The following is a 10,996-nucleotide window of genomic DNA, read 5'->3' as shown; positions in this document are numbered from 1 at the left end:
AGTATAAAATACAGTAATAATGTACAGGTTTACTGTAATTACTTCTATAATATAGTAGTGGTATATAATCCATTTTTGGACATTTAGCCTAGTATGATTCTGAAATGAAAACTGCTCACCTACATAAAACTTTTCATTCTCACTTTGGTCCATCTGCATCCTTTGCAATATATCTAAGTCTATTTAATAACTCCCCACCAGCAAAATCACTTTTAAATTACACAACGATGGATGAAACTGCATGAAGAGAATGAATAACATCCCGTAAATCTACTAATTAAGTGAGGAATAATCTAATAATCATCTGTTTTAATGCACAGGGTAATTTGATTAGCTGTGCTGATAATATACTATTTTGTTCTATAAATGTCATACCTTTTAAAAGCTCATCCGGTCGGTCTCTTCTGCTGCATCTCTACGGCGCTGATAGTATGAGCGCTAACTTCCGGGAACTATTGAGCGGCTCCACGATCCGCCATTGCTGTAAAAAAAACTGGTCCATTGGAGTGAACGGAGTTGTCACAACTCTCTCTCTCTACAGCTCTGGACCAGACTTACTGACAAGACGTTCATTTAGAACCACATTCATTGTGTCTAGGATGTTTAGCACAGTTTATAATTGCCCATAAACCATTTTGAAGTTAAAATAATAATTATTAAATTCTATTAATATTAAAAAATATTCATACACTCATTTTAAATATTGTAATATATATGAATGTGATGTATAATATATTTATTATATTATAAATATATAATATTTAAATATTCATTTGTAATAGGCTAAAAAAAATTAACTTAAATGATTTTAGCAAATGGCTGCAATATAACAAAGAGTGAAAAATTTAAGGGGGTCTGAATACTTTCCGTACCCACTGTATATATGTGAATGTGTTTGTGTGTGTAATGTAATGTAATGTAATATAAAATATGCAAAATACATCATGTATTAAAAGATATACTTTACAAATACAAATAATTTACATATATGTGTGTATGTTTATACTTTTATATGTAGCAGACCTCTATAACTTTACTCATATTTTATATTTATTGTGTTTAGAGATTTTTTGTTATTTTGACACATATTTAGGTTATTGTCTTTGCGTGACTTATAATTGCCACACAGCTCACAAAACATTGGTTTAGAATGAAGTCTGGGCATTTAATGGTTAAACTCTCATTAACCTTAAAACCACATGCTCAGACTTTATGCAAGTACAGCCGTATTGTGTAATTCAGTGCAAGAGTCTGAATAATTGGCAAGTTCAGGGCTATTTACTGTACTGTTTGCTGTTTATTTACTCTGTAAAGCCATCAGTTTTACCCTCAAATTGCAGAAAAACTTTATGATGATAAATGTGCTCACAGTCTTTTCCCAAATACCACAGAATGCTACTTTTTATGGCTTTCTGGGTTGTTGATTTATGATTTTTGCAGCACGTTTGGATGTTATGGATTCCAAGGTGTTTTCAAGACTGTTTAAGGATTTATGATTGTTTGGATTACTTAATGTGCATAAATCTTAATAAGACAAATAATCGGTAAATAATGTGGATTGAAGCTGTTGTAAATTCATAGGCCTCAACTATGACTCCTAATGTGAGTCGGGATAAATCCATGGTACTTAATAACCACGGTTTAGCTGACCTTGAGCTTGACCTGGTTTATTTGTAGGTTAATAGGCTGTGAATAAGGGTGAAGATGTTTTGTTACACACAGCTGATACCTGTAATGAATGAACACAAAGTGCAGTCAAAGGTCCTTAATCTAAATATAAGGCTTACAAGCCCTAAAGGCTCATGGACCATCTGGTCTCCACCCCCAATGAACTTGTAATGTGAAGTCAAACAAAGACGTTTCAGGTTGTTATGTATTGGTTTGACTGACACATAATTATTTAAATCTATTTGCTTTATTTAGGAGAGTAAAGTAGAGTGGGTAAGTTACTCGGTGGCCATCTTGGTCACGCTCCCAAGCAGCTATTTCCAAGCACAGCTCCTAAAAGAAAGTTTCTATGGGTAATGCAAAGGTTTTGTGAGCGAATGCAAAGTTTCTTGGAGAAAACACAAACATTTTGTGACTGAACGCTCACAAAAGAGGAACACAAAGGAACACAATCGCAAAGTTTTTTGGTATAACAAAAATTATTTTGCGAGCAAAGTTTCTCAGTGGAATGCAAAGATTTTGCAAGCAAATGCAAAGTTTCGTGGTGTTTCTTGGGGCTACGCAAAGGTTTTGCACATGAACCCAAAGGTTTTCATTGGAACACAAACATTTTTAGAGCAAGCACAAATATTTTGCGATTAAACCCACATTTTCTTGGGGGAACGCAAGCATTATTTTCAGGGAAACGCTAAAATTTCATGAGCAAATGTGTTTTTGCAAGAGAGCACAAGGGTTTTGCAGGGAATGAAAAAAGTTTTGCAAAGGAACACACCGCTTCTCTGGGGCACACAAACATTTTTGAAATATTGTTCAGATATTTTACACCACCATGTCACTTTAGGTTCTATATTTTACTCTATTTTTTTTATTTTAGAGTAGTGTAAAAACTATAGTAAATAAAACTAGAAAATAAGTCAAAAATAGTAGTACTACAAATGAAAGTACTATGAGTAAGCTATAGTGTTCTATTGTCATATATAGAAGTACGTTGTCATTGTTATGCATACTGAGCTCTCGTTCTGTTTTCTAAAGTTGCAGACAGTGCATTGAGGCGTCGTTGTTTACCTCAACTCAAACTGATGTGTTAAGTACATCTCAGGCCGAGGTGTGTGTGTGTGAAAACATATGACTCGTCTTGAGGCCTCTCCAGTGGAGCTTCCTCACCATTTGTAAAGTGCAGAATGGACTCCGTCAGTCTGCATTGTGCTAGGCAGAATGGGCTTAGTGGAGCCTGGCAAAGAGAGGGTTTTTTTTTTGCACTGTGGGCTTTGGATCCAGTACTGTCCATTCCACTGCCAGCACTGCTCGCTGCCTCCCAGCTGGTTGCTACGGCAACCGGACCAGGCCAGCATCTGAAAACAATTTGCATCTTAATGAGAATTTACTTTGCACAAATGGTGGGAAAATTGGGGGTGGGAGAGGGCGAGAAAAAGGGGGGAAGAAGGGAGGAAGGAATGAGGCGCCTGGATCTAGCATACTTGTCTTGAACTTCTAAGGCATACTGGAGAACTGTCCAGAGTTTTATTGAGGGTTTTGTCATATTTATAATCTTTCAGAATTGATTTTATTTGTGCAATATGAGCCCATATAAAAATTACCAAAAAACGTAGATACATTTTTACAAAAATTCCAAGTTAGTTCCCAATCCCAAGTAGTAAACACCTCGTTTCTCATCATTCTCGTCCACACATTTCTGAGTGCAGCATTATGTAATGCGTCTCATGATGTCGTGTGTGTATGAGGGGCATTCAGCTCTCCGATGAACGGGAACGATGCCAGATTCTACTGGGATCCCCCCTTTGTACCCGTCTCCCTTTTCCCTGGTTTTGTTTGGGCCCAGTCAGCCAGTAGCAAATTGTCCCAGCAGAAAGGGGCAATCTGGTTGGACTATGGCGAGAGAGAGGGTCTCTACAGAAAAATTAACTGTTTGTTGTTGACAGGGTCTGCTCAGACCACCTCAGAGGACCTGGTGACGCTAGAGGACCAGAGGAAAGGTTGAGATAGGCGTGAAGGGGTAGGAAATTAAGGTTTCTTTGGATCAATAAGTTCGAGCGCAGCTGTGACTCCTGAATTTGTTTTGGTGGGATCTAGTTGGGTGAATGTCACAAAAACATGTCCGGCTCACATTTTACCCCCAAATCAAGAGAAAGTTATAAATTATGTATGGGAGAAACAATAATGTACAGTATGTGGAAAATAATGTGTTTTTTTTTACCTTAAACCGCATAAACACTTTTCATTACACCAAATACACAAAATAATGTTCTTTTTAGCAACATCATATGACCCCTTTAACATTGCATGCATGTATAAGATGTTTACCTTTTATTGAAATATATAATTTTTATCTAATTGTTCAAATATATAATGAATTATGTATGATAATAATTTAAAATATAATTTTCCTAATTTTGTGGGACTAAAGGTTGTAATTAATGCAAAAGGGGGTTCAACAAAACACTGACACACGGGGGTGATCCTTTTTCCAACTCAGTGATTCTGGTTTTTAATTTTTTTTTATTACATGTTGGTGTTATATCTTTCATTTGGATGTTATAAGTTGCACTGAGTAAATACAGCTGGATAAAACAAAAACTGTGTCCATCTTCATTTCAGGCTGCAGAGCAACAAAATGTGATTATTTTAAAGGGGGTGATTCTTTTCTATACCCTCTGTATATGTGTGTGTGTGTGTGTGTGTGTAAATTTGCTAAAATTCACTAGAAAAAATATAAATAGACATTTTTGAGGCAATTGTTGACATACAGTAGGAGTTTAAAATTAATGTGAATAGATAATATAGTCTTGGAAGAATTTGACTTTGAATGTTTAAGTTTATAATGAGACCTCTGACTTTGGATTGAAGACTTTAGAGTCTAACTGAGCACAGTTTGAGACATTGTTGAGAAGCTTTTTTAAACTCTAGAGGAGACAAATATCTAAATGTTCAGTTTAATCAGTGGTGTCTGGGAGAAGTAATTCAGGTCATGATTTTGAATTTATGTTTTGTTTAATATTTTGTCACTGTTTTATCTCAAGACTTGAAATACCAAGTGAAGTTTTCTTAGCTATTCAAACCAATACAAAACCACCTGTTTAACCAGGCCTTTCCACATCCATACAAACAAACTCACAAACAATAAATATCTGATAATGCCTAGATCTGTTCAAATAAACCAATAACAGGAAAATGCCCATGTTTCCTATTCCTGTGCTCGGGGCATGAATATTCCCCCAGCGGCCACTGCCTTCTCCCACGATTCTCGGTGGGAAGTCTCTGGCTTCTTGCTTACGTCGTCGCTGTGAGGCAGACATGTCAGGGGAATACTGCAGAATGTCTTTTTTGGGGTCTGTTGTATTTTTCACTCCCCATCTTGTCTCCGTAATCCTCCCTCTAGGTTATACATAGCTGACAGCATGGAGCTCTGAATAGCAACTAATAACCAGTGGGACCGGAAAGAGAAAACGTCTGCTGATCCAGAATAGTAGCCGTCTGCTGTGGATGCTATGGATGTAAGTCATGTGACCAAGTAACACAGCTCTTGCTACCTTCAAATCTTCCTGAGATGTTTCAACCTATGAGTTTGAAAGTCATAATGAGTTGATGTGGTTGGCCAACTAATTTCAGCCAACTTTTTAGTGCTAATGCAGCAAAGTTAGGATTTAAAAAATACGCATTAGGTGTATAATAAATGCTATATTTTTAGCATTCTTGTGGTGCTATGGACAATGCTAGGAAATTTTGTCACTTCATAAACACGACTAAATCACCAAGGCAAGCTTCATCGCAATTTATTATTAACAATAGGGCACAAATAAGACAAACAAATTAAAAATGAATGTGAAAAAGATGTACAAACTAACAAATTTTGAGCAACATTTTTGAGCAAATTTTACTAACAACATTTGATTCTACCATGATTTTTTAAATTACAGGCCTCCCACTTGGAAAACTTTGTCGCGCAAGCAACTCGCCACAAAAGCATGGCTAAATGATACAAGATTCATCACTATTTTTCATCAACATCAGTACATGAAAAAGACATACAAACTAAATTGTACAATTGCCATTCAAATTAAGACAAATTTTGAGTAAAACTGATTCTATTCTACCATGATTCTTTAAATTACAGGCCTCCAACTTGGAAAACTTTGTCACGCAAACCACTCCTCTCAAAAACATGGCTAAATGATGGAAACTTTGTCGCTATTTATCATCAATGTCAGTACATGAAAAAAAAAATTTTACACACTAAATAATTTCATCAACGTACACAATTACAACAAATAATGACCAAAACTGATTCTATTCGTCCCCAATTTGGGAAGTCACGATTAATAAAATCTTGAGTTTCCTACTGGTTCATAACCTCGTAAATGATCATTCCTACATTTAAAGGCAGCATTGGATTAGGATTTCAGAAATGCAAACATGTTCAAATATATTAATATTTTGGGAACTTTCAGCAACTTGAGTCATTTGAATTCAGTTCCAATAACATCCAAAGTGTGAACGGACAAATCCTGCTTTAATCATACCTTGGGGAGTATGTTTGTTCGCGCTTGCCTTTAAAATCGACACATACTGCGCATGTCTACATACCTAACACATACTACGCACGCGCATGACGTCACCATTTTCAAAGATTCCTGTTTTGGGTGTTTACATGGAAATGATAACGGTGGCGTTTTCAAAAACTTGCACTTTGAAACCAGTTTTCAAAAATATGCGTTTTCAGTCCCCAAAACACCGTTGTCGTGTAAACGAACAGGCAAAACGCATAAAAAGTTTCCTGTTTTTGTCTGAAAACGTTGTGTAAACAGCCCCTGAGTAATTTGAGACATACCAAAACTCTTTGATGCATCAGGAATTAGATGCCTCAAGAGTAATGAGCATGCATTATTAAGGATATTCACCATGTGTAAACAATGTAAGGTCATGAACACGATTGCAATTTTTTGTGTTGGTCTGGAAAAGACTAAAGTGACCAGGAAGAGCCTGTGGAATGCTGTCCACTTCCAGTCAAGGGATGCACTAGCCAGAATGAGTCACTTCCTCAGAAGCTGACCTTTGTCCCATTGAGCGTGCCCTACAAATGTCATAGACATCGAAACATCCTTCCACTGAAAACCCCAAAGTAAAAGTGAGATTTGTGAGTTTGCCGATGTTTTGGATGTATGGACTCAAAAACAACAATGAGGCACCGTCAATGCCATGCCAAGTGCATACTTGGATTGTCAGGTCCAGGATGCTGCCTCAGCCACTGTTGGAAAGCCCCATTATAGTGTCAGAACGCTACTTGAAATATTCAGGCGTATAGGGAAACTCCTGAGGAAATAGTGCTCACCTGATTTTGGCGACAAATCAATATTCGCTACTGCAAAAAACGGGACTTAGTGGCACCATTTGGCAAAGCAACTGAGGGAATGTGTGTGTGTGCGTGAGTGTTGTCCTGCACGGAGAGCTCCTCTTAGCCTTCCGTGTAGACTTCATTTCCCATGCAAAGCCCTAGTGTTCAGTCCATGCCTCCTGAATGAGCTCCTTTTGTGCAGTAATTGGAGATCGTTCTGTGCAGCTAACAAAGAGTTGCTGGCCTCTCTCATCTCTCTCCTCTGCCCCACTCTCTATTTTCCTGCCATCTTTCTTTTTTCCCTGTCCTCCTCATTACGCCCCAGTCTCTTATCTCTTGTATAACGTATTGCGTAAAGATAATTCAAAGCGTCTGTTTACTATCTTTGGAGGAGGCCGTGTGGTAGCGAGTGTCTTTCGTTGCAATCTTAGCATTTATTGGATTGGTGTTCCATTTTCGTGGTGCGCCATTTCCCCGTTTGCCTCAATCAACAGGCTTCTGCAATTTCAGTTGGACGAAGCACAATTCCACAATTCCAGCTGACCAAACATGGGGAAAAGCAGAAGAATCCGGTTCGAGTTATGCTCTAATCCGTATCCGAACCCAACTTAATGTTTGTTTTGCAGACCTTGCGTGGATGTGAATCAGAGTCCCAGACGTTGAGGTTTTCTCTGTTGAAAATACATCATCTTTTTGGTACTGATTGGAACGCCAACCATGGAAAATCCACAAAGTACACTCTGAAGTACCTTAAGAATAAATAAATACACTCTTGACAGTCATTATAACCATAATAAACAAAGAGTTTACTGGATCTGTAGTTGTTGTCCCTCAAGACTCATGACTAATGACACTCATGTTACTATTGTTATTTTTCATTTTTAAATACAGATTTTTCTAGAAGTCACTGCTACTGTCAGACATTATCATCAAACAAGTCATGTGTACTGTGCATGTACCCCGTAGAGATATATACATAGATGCCTCATTATTGGCTGTTTCTATGGGCCACTATATGTAAGCTGTCTACCATATTGGAACAGTCAAAGCCGGTCCTCGATAGCAATTCGATAGCAAGCTATATGTATTTGATTATCCATATCTGCAATAGACTTCACAAGATGATTTTGCTAAACTAACACAATACAACAAGACGAAGCCATTACCTAACATGACATTAAAAATTACCATAGTTTAAAAACCTGTAATACATATTAATACACAAACCAACACATTCTCACCAGTGAAAGATTATCCCATTTCTTTGGGACTTTAAATCTCAGCTGTTTTTACAACCAGAGGCTACACAATATTCTGCTATCTTGGAAAACTCATTGGTTTTCACTGTGAGTGACCATGTTGACCGTTCCAAGATGGCGGACAGGATCGACGGCCTCTGGAGTGGTCGAATATGGCATCTACATATACATATCTATGATGTACCCTACAATCCGCAGTATACTTTGGGCTTTAAATCTGTGTAATGTGAACAGAGCCAAATTGAGCAAATAGCTTATGGCTACATACATTAGACACTACAATGTTTTGGAGTGACAACTGCATTTAAATGCGGGAGTAAACCTCAAAGTTGAAAAAGTTGTCTAGCAGCTGTAAACAAGAAACATCGATGTTAACAATTTAACCTGTATTTGTTGTTAGATATTTTTTGACCAAACTAATGTTAGCAACAAGATATGTATTATCCAGCAACTTTTAGTGTTTTTAGCTGCTAACAGTTGCTAGAAGCTAATGCTAACTTGGTCAAAAATGTCCATTACTCTCTTGTTGAACTGTTAGCATCCATATTTAACAGCCGTGAGACTACAAACATTGCTACGACTTAAGTTTGGGAGTTTCAGGATGCATGTGGCTATTGTCTCACTAGGCAGTCGATATGATTTCCTCCATCATGATCCTGAATCATTAACCCATACCAGACAACAGTCTTTCAATCCCTCTTCACTTCATTACAGTGAGACATTCCAGAATCGTACAGAAAAAAGCCACAGATGATGAGGCTGTTACACAGTACTGGCCATTATGTACTTTTCCTTCAAAAGGGTCACCTGTGGTCCTGCTTGAGTTGAGTCATGTTTTTGATCACCCTCCATAAACTGTATCCATGTGGATGCAGATAATATCACAGCGTCATTTAGGAACCTCTCAGCTGGTAGTAGCGCGACAGATAAGAGTGTCTGCTACTGCCAGACGTTATCATCAGAACATCCCAGGAATGTCACTTCCACTTACGCAATGCATGTTTTAAATGCGATTGTTCACCAGAAGTTGACACAGAATCGTAGGCTGTTGTTTAAAAGATTTTTGTTCAATGTCACAGTGTTTTGTTCTTGTTTATGTTCATTCTCTGAGTAGAGTGTGTTTGTTTGTTTGTGTGGGGTGGTCAGAGAATGAGAAGTCCTAAATGACTGAGCTTCCTGAACTTCGGGACAATCTCTTCAAAGGAAATTAAAGAAAAGTACATTGTAAATAAACATTGCAGTGTTTCTCACTGACATTGTAAGCTGACTAATGCAAAGCAAAGTTTCCTGTTACTTTGAGCTTCATAGTGTTCCTGCGGACATTTACATAAACTAACTTCACAACTAGATTTGTATCTTTCTTCCTGAAAATGTGAGTAGTGTTTGCCTGTACAATACTCTTTGCGACAATGCTAGAGTGTTTTGATTGGTTGCTATAGTGTTGCTAGGTGGTTGTCAAGAACTTCTAGCGGTTGCAATGTAGTTGCTTAGGTTTCTGAGTGTTTGCTCTGGCAATGTTAGGTGGTTGCTAAGGTGTTTTCAGTGGTTGCTATGGTGTAGCTAGGTGCTTGATAAGGTGCTCTGAATGGTTGCTATGGCGTTGCTTTGTGATTGACAAGGTTTTCTGAGTGGTTGCTATGGAATTGCTGTATTCTCATGCAATACGGTTTGCTACAATGCTAGAGTGCTCTGGGTGGATGCTATGTTGCTATGTGATTGTTTAGGTTTTCTGAATGGTTGCTATGGCATTGCTTTGTGATTGACAAGGTTTTCTGAGGGGTTGCTATGGAATTGTTGTATTTCAGTGCAATACTCTTTGCTACAATGCTAGAGTGTTCTGAGTGGTTGCTATGGTTTTGCTAGGTGATTGTCAAGATGTTCTAAGAAGTTGCAATGTGGTTGCTCAGGTTTCTGAATGTTTGCTGTGGTGTTTCTAAGTGGTTGCTAAGGCGTTCTCTGTGGTTGCTATGGCGTAGCTAGTTGCTTGATAAGGTGTTCTGAGTGGTTGATGGTGTTGCTATGGAATTGCATCTAAAATCATATTGAGATATCTTTAAAATTTTTTGAGTTCTGCATGCAAACTTTGGAAAAATAATATTTATGGCACCCAGACAGGTATGTTCTATGCAATTATTTTGATATAGGGAAACAAGATACATTTCTAGTTTTAACATTATTTGTTCTTCAGACAAAAAGTCTCAGCTGAATGCAAAGTGACCCACGTTTGGTTTTTGACCACTGAAAATTTGTACAATTTAACAATTTACTCCTGGAGCCATATTGAGATTCCAATATTGCTGGAATGGGACCAGATAGAGCCTTAAAAATGAAGATGCCAAAAAAAAAAGTTTGTTAAGATCCAAATTCTAAAAGGGCGTTAAGACATCTTTAATATTTCTTGAGTTACAGGTATGCAAACTTTGAAGAAAAATTTTGAAAAGTGCTCTTTCCCCATTTTTTAATGGTCACCACTGGCATATAATGCAACAAAGATGGCTAAAGTCAACAGATTTTACTAACAGACAAACTCTCTGTGAAAATAATATAATGATGCTGCCATTTTTCTCATTTTGACCCCACTCTACAAAATAGTAACTCAGTAAATATACATCTGTGGCATTTAATGGTTTTACTTTCATCACTGTACATGTTTATCTTTCTTCAGAAAAAAATTATGACAAAATCAAAAATTTGAGATCTTCTAGTTTCTTCAGTTTGA

This window comes from Sinocyclocheilus rhinocerous, unplaced genomic scaffold, assembly GCF_001515625.1.
Source record: "Sinocyclocheilus rhinocerous isolate Xijiao unplaced genomic scaffold, SAMN03320098_v1.1 scaffold2578, whole genome shotgun sequence".
NCBI lineage: Eukaryota > Metazoa > Chordata > Actinopteri > Cypriniformes > Cyprinidae > Sinocyclocheilus > Sinocyclocheilus rhinocerous.
This window is presented reverse-complemented; position numbering follows the sequence as displayed.